The 20,686-nt window shown below is 40.1% G+C and overlaps 1 long non-coding RNA gene across 1 annotated transcript in view; it reads right to left on the reverse strand.

Moving 5' to 3' along the window:
* Positions 1 to 3,488: 3,488 nt before the first annotated feature.
* Positions 3,489 to 20,686, reverse strand: part of LOC148002494 (uncharacterized) — a 51,468-nt gene continuing 34,270 nt past the window's right edge. Inside the window, exon 4 of the long non-coding RNA XR_015633228.1 lies at positions 3,489 to 3,770. This is a non-coding gene — a long non-coding RNA (uncharacterized LOC148002494). The remainder of the gene's footprint in view (positions 3,771 to 20,686) is intronic.

A 20,686-nucleotide genomic window follows, 5' to 3' on the forward strand; every position in this document is an offset into this window, starting at 1 on the left:
GAAATAACAGCTGTAAGAGAGTGACAATTAGCCTTTCCCAGGAAGGACACACCTGATTGGTTATCCTATATCAAGGACAACATATATGCAAGAACACTGAGCCAACCCAATAGGTTGTGTTTATATGTATATGTAGCAACAAACATTTTAAGGCCTTAAATCTGGAAGGGAGAGGGAGCACATGAGGAGTAGGAGAGGGGATGTGGAAGACAGAAATGATGTAATTATATTTTAGTTAAATGAAAAATAAATCAGCCAAGTTTTTTTTTAATCTCGTCTCTTAGTTGACCTTAGGGCTCAAAGTTCTCATCTGTCAAATAATCTGTTTTTTCCTCCGTTTCTAGTTTCTCTGTGGGGTTTCAATGCTACTTCATCCAAACAATGCATTCCGTTCACAAGGATAAAGTATGAGCAATTCTTTCTAACTACTAAAAATTGACAACAGTGTAAGTATTCATATGAAATACAGACAACAAGCACTGATGTGTTTATAAAAAGATAAGGAGAGGATATGTTCTGGGTTTCAGCATCAATGTTGTGTTTATAAAAGAATAAAGGAAAGGAGGAATTATGTTCTATGGAGGTCTGGGGAAAGGGAGTGCCTCAGTAGGTGCATACTGAGGCAGCCCTTCCCCCTGAGGGACCAGCCACTCTACAGTTTATTCAGGCAGTTAAGAGGGTAGTAGGGCAGGGAAAGAGAGAGAGTAGAGAAGAGTAGAGAAGGAGGGGAGTAGAGGCTGGCCATGAGCACATGGAGAGAAGGGAGAGGGAAGTGGGGAGAGAAGGAACAGAGGAGCAAGAGCAAGAGAGAAAGGAGGGGGCAAGCAGCTCCTTTTATAGTCTCAGGCATACCTGGGTGGCTGTTACCAGATAACCATGGGGTGGAGCTTAGACAGAATGCTAATCCATTATGCTGCTGTGTGGCAGGCATGATTGTACACCCTTTATCCTTCAAAAGACCATTTTGATCCATTATCACCTCCCTGGGAAGTAGGTACTCCCACATAGATACCCGCTCCTTGAGACAATAGAGACCTTACTGCTACTGACTTTCAGGAACACATTCAATCCCAGGCTCTGAAGATGTTCATCTGGAGCCACCCAACAAGACTTTCAACAATAATTCTCTCCAGGGTATTCAATGGGGGCACTGAGACCTTGGAAGTATGAAAAGTGTAGGAGTTTCTATTTTGCCTGGGTTTACTCTAATTAAAATACTTAGTCTCTGTGTGTGTGAGAGAGAGAGAGACAGGAGTGGGGGTGCTAAACAGACACAGAGACAGAGAGTCAGAGACAGACAGACAAACAGACACATGGAGCTGAATGTAGAAGCCAGAAGGTGACATCAGTGTACTTCCTTATTACTACCTACTCCTTCCTTTGAGACAAGATTTCTCTAACATTTTCTCAAGTAGGCAGGAAGTCAATAAGCCCCTAGTCCTTCTCTTGTCTCTGTCCCCTCAGCTGGGGTTACAAATGCAGAGGAGGGAGGAACATGGTATATAGATGTCGGGATCTGAACTGTAGTTTACATGGCTGTGCAGCACCTCCATATGGGTTACCACAGCCTATCCTGCCATGTTGCTGAATGCCTGCCAGGGTCTGCTTCTGCGCCCTGGGTGTCCAGTCACTGATAAACACCGGGCCTGATTTAAAGGAACAAACCTAGTCCATGTGGATGGGATCTAGGATCTCAGCTAGTGGTGAGACCCGGGGAAAAACAGCCTTCTCTGAGACTGGTTTTCAGTGAAGCTGCTCTCTTTTATTGTAACAAGGGCTATATAAACCTTGGGGAGTGAGTAGGGGCTTTTAGGGTGAGAGTACATTATTGGCTGGTACAAGGAACATTTCATTTGCATGAAGAGGGATTACAGGTGCTTGCTGGATGTGACCTTCTTACAGGGAGAAAATAAGTTAAAGATGTAATTTTGTCACCAAGGTATGTTACAACCTCAAGCATGGCAGAGGTGGGGTCATTCAGGGTACTTGCACCCAGACATGCAGGCCCAGAGCAAGAAGGAAAATGTCCAACTCCTGCTGGTTTTAGGAAGAGATTTTCAGGGTTTGGATAAATCTTGACCTCACTCTTGCTCCGAACTGGCTCCTCTGGTCACACAGCTTTCCCACACACAGAGAACTTTTTGAAAGAGGCTGGTGACAGTAGAGAAGCTTGAAGAAAATCTCAGCGCTGTTCTGGTTCCGAGCGTGTCTATTTTGGTTCCAGGCCTTTGAGTCAGTACTTCGATTACTCATTTTTCTCTCAAAATGGTCCTTCATAATGTACGAATGACCGCCACAGTATTCCACCCACAAAGGTCCCTTGTTCAACTTTTGTCCTTTACCAGGGAAGGACTGCTTTCCATGCCTGCTCCTGCTGGGCACACTCTTTAGCTCCAGACTCAAGGGGACAGTGTTCTGCACGTCCCGCCCTTAAGACAGGGCAGCGTGTTACATTTTTCTCCTTTGTAGAACCAGAAAGTGTTTCATTTTTGTCTGAACTGATAACAGAGCCTTGAGAGACAGGGTAAGAAACCATGATGCCTTCTATGTAACATTAGCCATCTTGGCTTTCTTTCTCTTCATCATTTATGAGTTTATTTTTCTTCTGTTTCATAAAGTTAGCCTCCGTGATTGGGCCAGGGTGATTATCAGGGAACAATCCTCTCTGCTCTAGCTTCCCTCTTCCTGCTACATTCCTGTTATTTGTCAGGTGTGGTCTGTTCAAGTTCAGAGACAGTCAAGAGAAAGAAATCGTCCAGGGGAAAACATGGGTTTTTTTTTTTTTTGAGTCTGCATTAAATCTATATTACAATTAAAAAAAAAAACTTCTGTTGAATACCATCGCCGGTATGGTTTTATTGTCTTATTTAATATCAACTATGATGCTTTATCCAAACAACCAACCTCCCTTATAATTAGGTCAGAGACTATAACTCTTCTTTTAAATCCAAGTCCCTAGAACAGCCTGGCTTGTACTTAGCATTTCTAGCACCCCACCCCCATAAATTACTACTGGAAGAATTTTGCTAGGGAAGATTTGAAAGAAGCACACACGTAACAACCAAAAATGAAGTTTTAAACTATGACATCAGCATTGTCTTATTGATTTTAACAACCAAAACTATGGGCACTTTCTCATTGTTCATCCTCATCCTCTGTCTGCTGAGCTGACAGAGGGCTGGGTAGTTCACGTACAAATCACTCTGTCACTTCCCTTCTTTGTTTCCAGACTAGATTTCCAGGAAGAACATTCACATCACTTTCTGTATACTGGCTGACTCAGGCTTGCCACAGTTTTGTGGAGAAGGTGTTATGTTTGCAGTATGTTTATCTTGCTCTTCTTTTGATATGAGAATAGTGATCCCAAGGAATTTTAATTTCTCTTATCTGGGTTGAATTCTCGATTCTCACACATTTTCATCTCTATTGATAATCTCATGTTATCACCTGTGTGATTTATGCCACAATGAATCAAATGGATTAACAGATCAGGTTTGACACATAGTTTTTATTTAATACAATAGACAGTAATTGCTTCAATATATCAGAAACCATTTTTTACTTTACTTAATTTAGTGTGCGTGTGTATGTGTGTAGTATGCATTTTTGTACATGCACATTCCTTGGCATGTATATAGAGTTCAGATGACAACTTGTAGAAGTCTGTTCTTGCCTTCCTTCATGTAGGTCACAAAGATTAAACTGAAGTCATCCGTGGAGCTTGGTAGCAAGTCAGCAAGTACCTTTCTCTAATGAGTCATCTCCCCAGCCTAGAAAAGAAAAGGATTTTAATTATTAAACTTATGTTTCCTTTAAGAAATCTGGAAAAAATCACATAATATTGGGCATAGACAGGCCCATAGAATAAATTAAGGCTAGGATAAATTAAGAAATTGTTTTCCAGGAAGCCAAACCAAATGAAATCATCATGTGTGAATTCAGAACTGTGAAGCACTAAGCTACCAATTTGATGGTAACATAGTGTAATGCCACCATGATAGTTAAATTAACAATTGTTATAAAATTAAAGATTCACATTTCTTGCTTTTCATGTCAATAAAATCTATAACCATTAGAAAGAAACTCATTAGGAAATTGGAAAATAAAACTCATAGGCAGGGAAATGACTAGATTAAAAGCCAATAATTTATTTACTGACCTCTAGAAGGTTAGAGAGGTGGTCATGAACTTTACATACTATTTTATGTTACGTTTTATTTATTTTTGTATTACTAAAACCTGGCTTATATATCTACAAAGAATAAGAGGTGTAGAGGGCCGCAATATGTTCGCCACCACTAGATGGCGCTGTCTTCCACTGCGCCCCACGTGGTAGGTCAGGATAGACTCTGCCATTGCAAGATGGCGCCAACCTTCGCCGCGCCAGCCGCCCCCCCCCCTTTCAGGAAATTAACTGTGCGCATGTGCAAGAGTGCCTTCGTGCCAGGTCTTTGCCCACTCCGGGGCGTGCCTTATGAGATCATGGGTAACAACCAATCAGGTGTGGGTGCGCCGCACGAGGGTTTTATAAGCGCCCCATGTTGGTGCGGAGTGGCTTTTCCTCTTCTAAGATTAATAAAGTGGTCACAGTAAGGATTTCTAATGTCCACGTGCTCCTTGCCGGCGGGAGGTCGCGCGAGGGACAAAGAGGTAAACTTTAGTGTTGATATGTTCACAATATCCCTAGAGAGTGTAAATGTACTTGTTTACATCAAGGTCCAGTGGTAAGATTAATAATGAAGTACCAAGAGGACACCGAGAAGTGTCTACAGATTAGACTCCCCAGGGCACCAACAGAGGGTAACCAGATGAGAAGAGAGGAATGGGAACGGAAAGAGGAGCATAATGCACTGGGGAAATCTCAACTGTCACACGGGAAGAACTGTGACTGATTTACAGAATAAATTGGGGAGGATTTTCAGCCTTTAGTAAAGGCAAGAAATGGTCCAATTTTTATCACTTACCAGTTAGTTTGTTCTTCATGTTAAACCACCCTGAAACCTTCAGATTTTAAAACAACAGTTTTTTTTTAATTCTGAGGGCAGTTCTGATAGACAGGCATCTCTGCAGCTTCTATTTCACTCTTACGGATTGAAGGCCTGGTATTCAAGTGTCAACTGAATGTCTAGGATGGCTTCACTCACATGCTGCTTATGAACTCCCTCACAGAACCATTGCATCTTGCTCATGAGAGCTACAGCATGAGAAAGACAACTTGGCTTCCCTCACGCTGTCTCCCTCTTCTAAGAACAGCAAGAACTCTGAGCAGACAACGTGCGCAGTGCAATCACCACATCATCTATTCCCTCAGAGCCAGGGACAAGGCTGCTAGCCTAGACTGAGAGCGAAGGGGAAGCAGAGAAACAAGACTTTCTTCAATAGGGAAATCTATAATAGTCACCCAGCTACTGCAAAGAACGAGCACTGAAAATAAGAAAAAGCAGAAACTACACTCACATAGGAATGATGTAATGAGCCCCACCTCAAAAGAGTCCAGCAATGGAGAAAGGTGGGGTCATTTTAAGAAGCCTTCATGGTTGAAAAGGTGGTATTCCATGATGATTTGGAGGAGAAGAAATGCCTCGTTTGACCGAAAACAAGACAGAAATAATTAAATATCCATATATTTACCAAACAGCACAATGTCTAATGACTGTTGTTTGTGCCAGAATCAGGGCATTCAAGAATGTAGAGTGTGGATCGACTCAGTTCAACCCATCTTAATTCAGTGCTCTCAGCTTCTGTGCCAAGTAATGGTCTTGCCCTTTTGAAGCTAATATTTCTTCAGTCCTGTCCAAGAATTAAAGTACACAAGGAAGCAGATGGTAAAAGGATATAGTAATTGATCAAATGACAGAAATGTATTATAAAAATAATAGAGAGCAGAGAAGTAAAGTCTAGAAAAATCTAAGAAATCCTGGAGGCAGAGGTAAAATCTGAAGATAGGAAGATAGTCACACCAATACACCTTGTAAATACAGTAAACTATATCAGTTTATCTAAGTATGATCTATGTGACTACTCAGCATAATTCTTGAGGCCTTGCTTTCAAAGATTTATTGTTAGGATAAATAAGAAACTCGTTCTGATCTAAATCTCTATGCTGTGATTCAGATGAAGAACCCTGATTAAGCTGCTTTACCCATTAACTCTTGGGCTCAGAATTCGAGTAGTTATAAATCTGTCAAAACTTGACCACCTATGAGCCAACAAGCTACCACAAAGGTATGGTGGTAACAGGGCCAGCAGGGATGTTGGGAAACCAGCAGAGATGAGGTGAACAGAGCAGAGCAAAGCTGTACTGTGTCACCAAAGTCAAGATCCTGTAATAAAACTAAGACCTAATGAAAATTTGCTCAAATTATTCAAGAACAGAGTTAAATGGAAAGTCTAAGGTATATGGAAAATAATAATGTTTAAATAAGTGAACAGATACAAAGGAGTCCAAACTAGGTCATGGGAACAGGAGATATTTAGCCTTCCTTTATTTAAGGTCCTTACAAGTTGTAACTAGAAAATGAAGAGTGGTAAAAAAAAAATAAAGTGCTTACCTCCATCCTCCTATACTAACCACTACCTAAGAAGAAGATAGAAATACACTAAAGAGCCAAGATCCTTAGAATGGACATAACTCAGAACAAGAGGCCATTGTCTATAAGTCCTTAACAAGAATACCAAATTCTCCTGAGCACTGAGAAGTCTTCCAATGAAGAGCTCCTAGTCTTCCAGCAAAGGAGTTCTTTATATAGTGACTAAGTTCAAGGAAGAACAATTGGAACGGACAGCAAGCTTATCACAAAATCATGGAAACATGGTCACTGAAAATGTAATCCAGTTGCCTCTGAAATCCCTGATTGTCACAGATGTCTAAATGACTGAAAAGTTTCCTACCACCAGTACCATCACCTCAACAAACACTTCAAGATACTTCTGCAAGTCCCTATGTGTGAATGTGTGTGTGTGTGTGTGTGCGTGTGTGTGTGTGTGTGACAGACAGAGACAGAGAGCAATCAAGTAGGACATTGCACTTATCAAATGTTTACTTTGTGCCTGTCCCAGGTTTACATGACATAGCTAATCTCTAGAACTCAGCCTTTTGTTTGGGGCACACCCATCTCTAGATGGCATGTCAGTATCTGCCTGGCTTTCCTTCTGGAGAACAGAGCAGTCACAGAGCCCAGTGAACCTAATATCCCCGTTTTCTCATACACTACAGAGTAATAAAATTTACCTTGAATCTTGAATATGTTTTAAAGGGTTGCAATGGAGGATGCTGGCAAGAAGAAAACGGAGTAGTGTCTTGTTCCCTACTTTTCTGTTTCATTTCACAGATGTAGACTTTAACAAAGGGATAAAGGAACTCTCCCTTTTCCAATTTTAACTTCAGATAGATGACACATTCGTGTTTTTAAAAGTTTGTTCTCTTGCAACCACAATGCCAAGGGAAAGTCTATAGCTTTTGTATGTCAGATTCACAAAGACAGGAGTCTTGAAGAGTGAGGGCAGGTGGTGGTGTGAGCTGAACGGAATTGGTGAGTCAATTCCTAGGCTGGATATTTTTGTGTATTAACCAAAGCCAGCTGTGGCAAATCTCTAATAAAAACAGAATTTCAGACAGCCGGAACCTGAAGGAAACAGACGGGATAAACAGTTCTCTGCACCCAAATCCCGTGGGAGGGAGAGCTAAACCTTCAGAGAGGCAGACACGCCTGGGAAACCAGAAGAGACTGCACTCTGCACACATCCAGATGCCAGAGGAAAACCCCAAACGCCATCTGGAACCATGGTGCACGGAGGCTCCCGGAAAGAGCGCGTTGATCTTCTCGGTTGCTGCCGCCGCGGAGAGGACTTAGGCAGTACCCCACGAGCACACTAGAGCCTCGGAACCTCAGGTAGGACCAACTTTTCCCCTGCAAGAAACCTGCCTGGTGAACTCAAGACACAGGCCCACAGGAACAGATGAAGACCTGTAGAGAGGAAAAACTACACCCCCGAAAGCAGAACACTCTGTCCCCATAACTGGCTGAAAGAAAACAGGAAAACAGGTCTACAGCACTCCTGAGGCACAGGCTTATAGGACAGTCTAGCCACTGTCAGAAATAGCAGAACAAAGCAACACTAGAGATAATCTGATGGCGAGAGGCAAGCACAGGAACCCAAGCAACAGAAAACAAGACTACATGGCATCATCGGAGCCCAATTCTCCCACCAAAACAAACAAGGAATATCCAAACACACCAGAAAAGCAAGATCTAGTTTCAAAATCATATTTGATCATGATGATGGAGAAAGACGTAAAGAACTCCCTTAGAGAACAAGTAGAAGCCTACAGAGAGGAATCGCAAAAATGCCTAAGAATTCCAGGAAAACATAAATAAACAAGTAGAAACCCATAGAGAGGAGACACAAAAATCCCTGAAAGAATTCCAAGAAAACACAATCAAACAGTTGAAGGAATTAAAAATGGAAATAGAAGCAATCAAGAAAGAACACATGGAAACAACCCTGGATATAGAAAATCAAAAGAAGAGACAAGGAGCTGTAGATAGAAGTTTCACCAACACAATACAAGAGATGGAAGAGAGAATCTCGGGAGCAGAAGATTCCCTAGAAATCATTGACTCAACTGTCAAAGATAATGTAAAGCAGAAAAAGCTACTGGTCCAAAACATACAGGAAATCCAGGACTCAATGAGAAGATCAAACCTAAGGATAATAGGTATAGAAGAGAGTGAAGACTCCCAGCTCAAAGGACCAGTAAATATCTTCAACAAAATCATAGAAGAAAAGTTCCCTAACCTAAAAAAAGAGATACCCATAGGCATACAAGAAGCCTACAGAACTCCAAATAGATTGGACCAGAAAAGAAACACCTCCCGTCACATAATAGTCAAAACACCAAACACACAAAATAAAGAAAGAATATTAAAAGCAGTAAGGGAAAAAGGTCAAGTAACATATAAAGGCAGACCTATCAGAATCACACCAGACTTTTCGCCAGAAACTATGAAGGCCAGAAGATCCTGGACAGATGTCATACAGACCCTAAGAGAACACAAATGCCAGCCCAGGTTACTGTATCCTGCAAAACTCTCAATTAACATAGATGGAGAAGCCAAGATATTCCATGACAAAACCAAATTTACACAATATCTTTCTACAAATCCAGCACTACAAAGGATAATAAATGGTAAAGCCCAACATAAGGAGGCAAGCTATACCCTAGAAGAAGCAAGAAACTCATCGTCTTGGCAACAAAACAAAGAGAAGAAAAGCACACAAACAAAACTTCACATCCAAATATGAATATAACAGGAAGCAATAATCACTATTCCTTAATATCTCTCAACATCAATGGCCTCAACTCCCCAATAAAAAGACATAGATTAACAAACTGGATACGCAACGAGGACCCTGCATTCTGCTGCCTACAGGAAACACACCTCAGAGACAAAGACAGACACTACCTCAGAGTGAAAGGTTGGAAAACAACTTTCCAAGCAAATGGTCAGAAGAAGCAAGCTGGAGTAGCCATTCTAATATCAAATAAAATCAATTTCCAACTAAAAGTCATCAAAAAAGATAAGGAAGGACACTTCATATTCATGAAAGGAAAAATCCACCAAGATGAACTCTCAATCCTAAATATCTATGCCCCAAATACAAGGGCACCTACATATGTAAAAGAAACCTTACTAAAGCTCAAAACACACATTGCACCTCACACAATAATAGTAGGAGATTTCAACATCCCACTCTCATCAATTGACAGATCGTGGAAACAGAAATTAAACAGAGATGTAGACAGACTAAGAGAAGTCATGAGTCAAATGGACTTAACGGATATTTATAGAACATTCTATCCTAAAGCAAAAGGATATACCTTCTTCTCAGCTCCTCATGGTACTTTCTCCAAAATTGACCATATAGTTGGTGAAAAAACGGGCCTCAACAGGTACAGAAAGATAGAAATAATCCCATGCGTGCTATCAGACCACCACGGCCTAAAACTGGACTTCAATAACAATAAGGGAAGAATGCCCACATATACGTGGAAATTGAACAATGCTCTACTCAATGATAACCTGGTCAAGGAAGAAATAAAGAAAGAAATTTAAAACTTTTTAGAATTTAATGAAAATGAAGGTACAACATACCCAAACTTATGGGACACAATGAAAGCTGTGCTAAGAGGAAAACTCATAGCACTGTGTGCCTGCAGAAAGAAACAGGAAAGAGTATATGTCAGCAGCTTGACAGCACACCTAAAAGCTCTAGAGGAAAAAGAAGCAAATACACCCAGGAGGAGTAGAAGGCAGGAAATAATCAAACTCAGAGCTGAAATCAACCAAGTAGAAACAAAAAGGACCATAGAAAGAATCAACAGAACCAAAAGTTGGTTCTTTGAGAAAATCAACAAGATAGATAAACCCTTAGCCAGACTAACGAGAGGACCCAGAGAGTGTGTCCAAATTAACAAAATCAGAAATGAAAAGGGAGACATAACTACAGATTCAGAGGAAATTCAAAAAATCATCAGATCTTACTATAAAAGCCTATATTCAACAAAACTTGAAAATCTACAGGAAATGGACAATTTCCTAGACAAATATCAGGTACCGAAGTTAAATCAGGAACAGATAAACCAGTTAAACAACCCCATAGCTCCTAAGGAAATAGAAGCAGTCATTAAAGGTCTCCCAACCAACAAGAGCCCAGGTCCAGATGGGTTTAGTGCAGAATTCTATCAAACCTTCATAGAAGACCTCATACCAATATTATCCAAACTATTCCACAAAATTGAAACAGATGGATCACTCCCGAATTCCTTCTATGAAGCCACAATTACTCTTATACCTAAACCACACAAAGACCCAACAAAGAAAGAGATTTTCAGACCAATTTCCCTTATGAATATCGACGCAAAAATACTCAATAAAATTCTGGCAAACCGAATCCAAGAGCACATCAAAACAATCATCCACCATGATCAAGTAGACTTCATCCCAGGCATGCAGGGATGGTTTAATATTCGGAAAACCATGAACGTGATCCATTATATAAACAAACTGAAAGAACAAAACCACATGATCATTTCATTAGATGCTGAGAAAGCATTTGACAAAATTCAACACCCCTTCATGATAAAAGTCCTGGAAAGAATAGGATTTCAAGGCCCATACCTAAACATAGTAAAAGCCATATACAGCAAACCAGTTGCTAACATTAAACTAAAAGGAGAGAAACTTGAAGCAATCCCACTAAAATCAGGGACTAGACAAGGCTGCCCACTCTCTCCCTACTTACTCAATATAGTTCTTGACGTCCTAGCCAGAGCAATCAGACAACAAAAGGAGGTCAAGGGGATACAGATCGGAAAAGAAGAAGTCAAAATATCACTAATTGCAGATGATATGATAGTTTATTTAAGTGATCCCAAAAGTTCCACCAGAGAACTACTAAAGCTGATAAACAACTTCAGCAAAGTGGCTGGGTATAAAATTAACTCAAATAAATCAGTAGCCTTCCTCTACACAAAAGAGAAACAAGCCGAGAAAGAAATTAGGGAAACAACACCCTTCATAATAGACCCAAATAATATAAAGTACCTCGGTGTGACTTTAACCAAGCAAGAAAAGATCTGTACAATAAGAACTTCAAGACACTGAAGAAAGAAATTGAAGAAGACCTCAGAAGATGGAAAGATCTCCCATGCTCATGGATTGGCAGGATTAATATAGTAAAAATGGCCATTTTACCAAAAGCGATCTACAGATTCAATGCAATCCCCATCAAAATACCAATCCAATTCTTCAAAGAGTTAGACAGAACAATTTGCAAATTCATCTGGAATAACAAAAAACCCAGGGAAGCTAAAACTATCCTCAACAATAAAAGGACTTCAGGGGGAATCACTATCCCTGAACTCAAGCAGTATTACAGAGCAATAGTGATAAAAACTGCATGGTATTGGTACAGAGACAGACAGATAGACCAATGGAATAGAATTGAAGACCCAGAAATGAACCCACACACCTATGGTCACTTGATTTTTGACAAAGGAGCCAAAACCATCCAATGGAAAAAAGATAGCATTTTCAGCAAATGGTGCTGGTTCAACTGGAGGTCAACATGTAGAAGAATGCAGATCGATCCATGCTTATCACCCTGTACAAAGCTTAAGTCCAAGTGGATCAAGGACCTCCACATCAAACCAGACACACTCAAACTAATAGAAGAAAAATTAGGGAAGCATCTGGAACACATGGGCACTGGAAAAAATTTCCTGAACAAAACACCAATGGCTTACGCTCTAAGATCAAGAATCGACAAATGGGATCTCATAAAACTGCAAAGCTTCTGTAAGGCAAAGGACACTGTGGTTAGGACAAAACGGCAACCAACAGATTGGGAAAAGATCTTTACCAATCCTACAACAGATAGAGGCCTTATATCCAAAATATACAAAGAACTCAAGAAGTTAGACCGCAGGGAGACAAATAACCCTATTAAAAAATGGGGTTCAGAGCTAAACAAAGAATTCACAGCTGAGGAATGCCGAATGGCTGAGAAACACCTAAAGAAATGTTCAACATCTTTAGTCATAAGGAAAATGCAAATCAAAACAACCCTGAGATTTCACCTCACACCAGTGAGAATGGCTAAGATCAAAAACTCAGGTGACAGCAGATGCTGGCGAGGATGCGGAGAAAGAGGAACACTCCTCCATTGCTGGTGGGATTGCAGACAGGTACAACCATTATGGAAATCAGTCTGGAGGTTCCTCAGAAAATTGGACATTGAACTGCCTGAGGATCCAGCTATACCTCTCTTGGGCATATACCCAAAAGATGTCCCAACATATAAAAAAGACACGTGCTCCACTCTGTTCATCGCAGCCTTATTTATAATAGCCAGAAGCTGGAAAGAACCCAGATGCCCTTCAACAGAGGAATGGATACAGAAAATGTGGTACATCTACACAATGGAATATTACTCAGCTATCAAAAACAACGGCTTTATGAAATTCGTAGGCAAATGGTTGGAACTGGAAAATATCATCCTGAGTGAGGTAACCCAATCACAGAAAGACATACATGGTATGCACTCACTGATAAGTGGCTATTAGCCCAAATGCTTGAATTACCCTAGATGCCTAGAACAAATGCAACTCAAGACGGATGATCAAAATGTGAATGCTTCACTCCTTCTCTAAAAGGGGAACAAGAATACCCTTGGCAGGGAAGAGAGAGACAAAGATTAAAACAGAGACTGAAGGAACTCCCATTCAGAGTCTGCCCCACATGTGGCCCATACATACACAGCCACCCAATTAGACAAGATGGATGAAGCAAAGAAGTGCAGACCGACAGGAGCCGGATGTAGATCGCTCCTGAGAGACACAGCCAGAATACAGCAAATACAGAGGCGAATGCCAGCAGCAAACCACTGAACTGAGAATAGGACCCCTGTTGAAGGAATCAGAGAAAGAACTGGAAGAGCTTGAAGGGGCTCGAGACCCCATATGTACAACAATGCCAAGCAACCAGAGCTTCCAGGGACTAAGCCACTACCTAAAGACTATACATGGACTGACCCTGGACTCTGACCTCATAGGTAGCAATGAATATCCTAGTAAGAGCACCAGTGGAAGGGAAAGCCCTGGGTCCTGCTAAGACTGAACCCCCAGTGAACTAGACTGTTGGGGGGAGGCGGCAATGGGGGGAGGGTTGGGAGGGGAACACCCATACATAAGAGGAGGGGGAAGGGGGATGTTTGCCCGGAAACCAAAGAATTATTATTAAGTATTAAATAAATAAAAAAAACTGAAAAAAAAAACAGAATTTCATTTCCTTGTATACATATTCAAAGCCACCAGTACCTGTGAGAGGAAAAAAAATTTTGTGAGACTTGAGTCTGACCACTGAAAAGACTTATAACCAAGAGCATGAGTTCCCCCACTTTGTAACAGAAGAGTCATCTGAACAGTGGGTTCCTCTGAACTGACAAAAGTGAACTGAGGCTCAAGGATCATTGTGCCAACCCCAGAGACTGAGAAAGGTCTTTTACTTCACTTAGAAAAGTAAGATTTCTTCTCCATGTGAATGAAGTAAAGACTTCAGATTTGTTATACAGGACTAAAGTTGAATCTAAAACAAGCAGCAGTATCCAGATCAGCCACTTCCCTCCCAGTTCTACACCACTGTTAAGAGGCCAACCTTATCCTGCTAAAGCTCACCCATGAGGAAAAGTCTCCCCACAAGAATGAAAATTTCACTTTCAAGTAAATTTTTGATGCGTCTAGCACATAAGTCAAAAGAACACATACAAATTCCATGGGCAGATAGATATAAGATTCAATCTCTTACACTGGGTTCTAAGAAATACATTGAAGCTAGATCTCCTGACATACTGGTAATGACATCTTTAGGAGGTAAAGAGAATCCCAAAATCTCAGTGAAAAAGACAATAATTTTGTTAGCACAATAGAGCAAATTCATACCTCCACACTCTCCTAGTCAACTTGTAATATATTTTATTACTATTATTATATTGCCTACAATGTATTTGGCTCATAATCATCCTCTCCATTCATCCCCTGGCTCCTCCTACATCCATGTCTCACACTCTACCAATCCCAGCTTAATATCTTCATTTTTAATATCTCACTGGTTCCAATTTCAGCTGCCCTTATGCTCATGACAGTAGAGCTTCCCCCTCGGGTTTGATGTATCAGCCAGGGACTCATACCTGTTTAAAAAAATGATTTTCTCTCAAACGCAATCAATTTCAATAGCTCCTCAGTCAGGGATGGAGCATCCCCCTCCATGACAGAATGCTGACTGGCTTGATTTAATGCAGTTCTTATTCAGGGAACCACAGCTGAGATGACACTGTGGCGATAGCAGTCCTGGCATGTCCAAGAGATGGTGTTTCATTCTGATCTTCCCCAACCTGAGACTCATACAATTTAACCAAACCTTCCTCTCAGATGGTCCCTGAGGAGGAAGGTGACATATATGCCCCATGTGTGGCTGAGTCTTTCACAATACTCGCTGCAGTTTGATTAGTTGTGAATTTCCAAATGTTTTATGTTGAAATCTTCACCATTAAGGTGATGATGATAGAACAGTTGAGATCCCTCACAAATAGTATTTGTGTCATCACTGAACTGAGAATAGGACCCCCGTTGAAGGAATCAGAGAAAGAACTGGAAGAGCTTGAAGGGGCTCGAGACCCCATATGTACAACAATGCCAAGCAACCAGGGCTTCCAGGGACTAAGCCACTACCTAAAAACTATACATGGACTGACCCTGGACTCTGACCTCATAGGTAGCAATGAATATCCTAGTAAGAGCACCAGTGGAAGGGGAAGCCCTGGGTCCTGCTAAGACTGAACCCCCAGTGAACTAGACTGTTGGCTGAGAGCGGCAATGGGGGGAGGGTTGGGAGGGGAACACCCATAGAGAAGGGGAGGGGGAGGGATTAGGGGGATGTTTGCCCAGAAACCGGGAAAGGGAATAACACTCAAAATGTATATAAGAAATACTCAAGTTAATAAAAAATAAATAAATAAATAAATAAATAAATAAATAAATAAAAGAGATCACAGTGAGATCTCTTGCTCTTCTACAATGGGAAATACAGTGAACATGTTGCCATCTATAAACAAGCAAGCAGAGCTTTATCAGATACCAAATCTGACCTTAGATTTCTTAGTCCCTGAAACTGAGAGAATTAAATTTCCGTTGTAATAACCCACTCAGTTCATCATAGTTTCTTGTAATTGTATAAACAGATGAAAACATTAATTCACAGCACAGTGACAACTAAGAGGCTCTGTTTTGCATAATAATTGAAGAATGTGGTCTCCTCCTGTACTGTGTCTGAAGACTTCATCCTCCTCTATGTAACCAGTGACGTGCACTTGGAGAACGGCAATTGAGACCACATGGATCAAACTTAATAATCACGTGCAGCATTTATCTTTATTTTTATTTGAATTCGAGCACATCAATAACATCTCTTTTTTTTTTCTTAAAAATAAATCTGAGGAATATGTACCCAAGAATTAGTGAAAATTCATTTAGGAGATGCCTAGCCCATCTCATGTCCCAGGGGCAAGGAATCAAAGCTTTTGCCCTCCCCCATCATTGATTTAGAAAATCAAAGGAGGCAACATTAAACACTGACTACTTTCTCACAGTCTAAACAAATCAGTATCTTAATTCTTTCTGTGAAATTTAACTACTACAAATATTTTGGCGGATCAATTCCTATCTTGGTAATCGCAAAGTACTGCATCAGTATTTTGGTTGAAATGACCAAGCAACGTGAGATCCTAGAAATCTAATTTTCCCCCAGGAATGGCACAAACTCTGCCTCCTCCATGGTTTTTGCTAATGTACTAGGAGATTGGCACTTTAACTCAAAGGCTTTCCAAGATGAGGTCAGTGTTCTGGATCATAGAGATGTTGCTCTAAGAAGCCACACCAGATGGCTGAAGACTCCTTAGGCCAATGTACATACCTCTGAGGTGGGATTCCCCTCATCAAAATGCTATGAAATTCATTCCTCCTCTGCTGCCTCTCTTTTCTTTGACGACCTGGGAAGTGAGTCTTTAAGGACTCACAGATGACTAACAGAAATTAAGCATAGAACTCCTAGAGTCAGTTACAAATGTTTACGTCTTTATGAAAATGATCACAAAGTTCAATAGGACTTAAAATACTCTTTCCCAGTGTGAAATCCCAGTAGTCTACATAAAGCAGAACTTTCTAAATGTCTGTGTTATCTTTATAATAGTGGAAGCATAAAGACGACTATGAAGAAAACATATAAACTTCTCCAATGTTATACCTCCTTCACCCCAGTAAAAACCTTATGTACCCTTAAACAAGAAGCCAAGTGATTCATTTCAAAAATATTCTTAAGGACCCCGTGGTCTGTCCTCTTTCAGTGAGGGGGGTTAGAAGAAGGGGGTATCAGGAGGTAGCCACCTCTTTCTTAACATGTCTACAGAAGATGTTCTTTTCTATAAAGGACTACAACAAGAGACTGTCATAAAGTTTGAAGGGTTTTCAGTTATCTCTTCCTATGTAACTATCACAAAACAGTGGCTCGACATAACCATATCCATAGTTCTAGGTACAACTAGATGATATTATTTCACTTTTATCATGTAGTTTCAGACAGCTAGCAGCTGACTCTAGAGGTCTCTGAAGGTTCATGGGCCAGATATGCAACATACCTCTTTGATATAACTAGGAGATATGCTAAAAGTTGGCTGGGAGCTCACCTAAAGTTGTCAATAATGGCACTTGCATGTCCTTTGTCCATGAATCTTGGGCTTTCTGCATCATTGGGTGGAAAGTCTGAGAAGTACTAATACAAGACTAGACATTCAAACTGAAGAAGCTTCTCATGAACTAGTCTTAGATATCATGTATTGTCTTTTCTAATTCATTCCATTGGTCAAGTAGGCTAGCCACGATCCAAGAGAAGAGGTGGGAAGTGGATACAATCATACTAAAGAAAAAATTATGAGAAAACAATATGGAAGCACTTATCTTTTGAAAATATTATCTGTCACAAAGGTGCTTCTGAATGTGCTCAGAGCTTGTTTCTTTTCTGCCACCAAGAAAACTTAGAAGGTACCCACTGTTTTGAGAAAGGAACAAAATGCTGATAAAGTATAACTAGGGAAATTCTGAGGAATTAGCCACAACTCTACCCAACCCTACCTCCTGTGGCTTACTCAGCCTAGATATTAAAACAGGGAAATGAAAGACTGGGAACATTTGTTATCTGAAAGAATTGCCCAAGTATAATAGTTGGTGGTTGTAGAGGAAAACCTTGCATAGCTTCCATACAGACTGATTAGATAATGCAACCACACGCATATTACAAGAAACTGACCAGCAAAGCCAGGCTTTCTACCCCATCCTTTTCCAGTTAGGCTTTGTGAACATTGAGTATTTCCCAGAATAGGAAGAGAAAAATTTTGAATGACAAAGCTGAATATCTGCTTTTTCACTTCCAGGTTCACTGAAGGTGAACAGAACACTGTACAGTGCAATGGTTCTTGAATGTGGTTGAATGGAATATTTATTCTAAGAAGAATGGAAGTTTCTTAATTAGGAATACAACCAAGTGGCCAATGATGAATTTGTCAACAGGAGTTAAAATACCTTAATACTGTTTTATACATTCACCTCTTCTCTATGCTTCCTCTCCACCCCAACGCAAACCCCAAAGAGCTAAGAACTTGAAAATCATGATGCCAACCTTAAAAAGAATTTATTCTGTGTTTGTATATTCTGAAGGAGCTCAGATTATTCAAGGAAACTTACTGTATGTAAATTATTTTAATAAAATATATGATGTTCTATCCCATGAAAAATTAGACTTTGAGACCTTGTTTATAAAAGCAAACTACAGATTTAACACAATCCTTATTTTAAAAAAAAAATCCAACACAATTCTGTACAGACTTTGGAAGGAAAATTCTCAACTTCACATAGAAAAACAGAAAGCCCAGGATAACTAAAACAATCCTGAAAATACAAGAACAGCTAGAGGTCTCACCATTCCTGATTTCAAGTTATACCACAGACCTATAGGAATAAAAGCGATATGGTTTTACCATAAAAACAGATGTCTTGATAGAGAGAATCAAACTGAAGACCCAGACACAACTTCGCATGCATATAGACACCTATTTATTTATGAAACAGTCAAAAATACACACTGAAAAAAACAAAACATATTCAAAAGATGATGCTGGTCAAATGGATATCTACATGGAGAAGAATACAAATAGATCTCTACCACCCTGCACAAAATTCAAGTCCAAGTAGATCAAAGACAGACAGAGAGAGAGAGAGAGAGAGAGAGAGAGAGAGAGAAATCAGATACATTGAACCTGCTCAAAGAGAAATCGAGGACTGGCCTTGAATGCAGTGCCACAGATGAATTCTTTCTCAACAGAACACCAACAGCACAGGTACTAAGATCAATCATAAATAAATGGGACCTCATTGAAACTGAAAAGCTTCTGTAAGGCAAAAGACACCATGGATAAAACAAAGTGACAGCCTACAGAATGGGAAAAGATTTTTACCAACCCCATATTCAATAGAGGACTAATAGCCAAAAAATATCAAGAATTCAAGAAACTAGATATCAAGAAAAACTAAAATAATCCAACAAAAATAGAGTACAGATCTAGAACAGAAAATTCTCCATAGAGAAAAGGTAAATGGCTGAGAAAAACTTAAAGAAATGTCCAAGCTATTTTGAGATTCCATTTTACACCTCTCGCACCTGCTAAGATCAATAACACAAGGGACAACTCAGGCTGATAAGACTAAGGAGCTGGCTACGCTATGATAATCTGCTCAAGGAAGAAATAAAGAAAGAAATTAAAAACTTTTAGAATTTAATGAAAATGAAGGTACAACATACCCAAACTTAAGGGACACAATGAAAGCTGTGCTAAGAGGAAAACTCATAGCGCTGAGTGCCTGCAGAAAGAAACAGGAAAGAACATATGTCAGCAGCTTGACAGCACACCTAAAAGCTCTAGAACAAAAAGAAGCAAATACACCCAGGAGGAGTAGAAGGCAGGAAATAATCAAACTCAGAGCTGAAATCAACCAAGTAGAAACAAAAAGGACCATAGAAAGAATCAACAGAACCAAAAGTTGGTTCTTTGAGAAAATCAACAAGATAGATAAACCCTTAGCCAGACTAACGAGAGGACACAGAGAGTGCGTCCAAATTAACAAAATCAGAAATGAAAAGGGAGACATAACTACAGATTCGGAGGAAATTCAAAAAATCATCAGATCTTACTATAAAAACCTATATTCAACAAAACTTGAAAATCTTCAGGAAATGGACAATTTCCTAGACAGATACCAGGTATCAAAGTTAAATCAGGAACAGATAAAGCAGTTAAACAACCCCATAACTCCTAAGGAAATAGAAGCAATCATTAAAGGTCTCCCAACCAAAAAGAGCCCAGGTCCAGACGGGTTTAGTGCAGAATTCTATCAGACCTTCATAGAAGACCTCATACCAATATTATCCGAACGATTCCACAAAATTGAAACAGATGTAGCCCTACCGAATTCCTTCTACGAAGCCACAGTTACTCTTATACCTAAACCACACAAAGACCCAACAAAGAAAGAGAACTTCAGACCAATTTCCCTTATGAATATCGACGCAAAAATACTCAATAAAATTCTGGCAAACCGAATTCAAGAGCACATCAAAACAATCATCCACCATGATCAAGTAGGCTTCATCCCAGGCATGCAGGGATGGTTTAATATACGGAAAACCATCAACGTGATCCATCATATAAACAAACTGAAAGAACAGAACCACGTGATCATTTCATTAGATGCTGAGAAAGCATTTGACAAAATTCAAAACCCCTTCATGATAAAAGTCCTGGAAAGAATAGGAATTCAAGGCCCATACCTAAACATAGTAAAAGCCATATACAGCAAACCAGTTGCTAACATTAAACTAAATGGAGAGAAACTTGAAGCAATCCCACTAAAATCAGGGGCTAGACAAGGCTGTCCACTCTCTCCCTACTTATTCAATATAGTTCTTGAAGTTCTAGCCAGAGCAATCAGACAACAAAAGGAGATCAAGGGGATACAGAT

The sequence above is a fragment of the Rattus norvegicus genome, chromosome 11, assembly GCF_021556685.1.
Source record: "Rattus norvegicus strain SHRSP/BbbUtx chromosome 11, alternate assembly SHRSP_T2T, whole genome shotgun sequence".
Classification (NCBI taxonomy): Eukaryota; Metazoa; Chordata; class Mammalia; order Rodentia; family Muridae; genus Rattus; species Rattus norvegicus.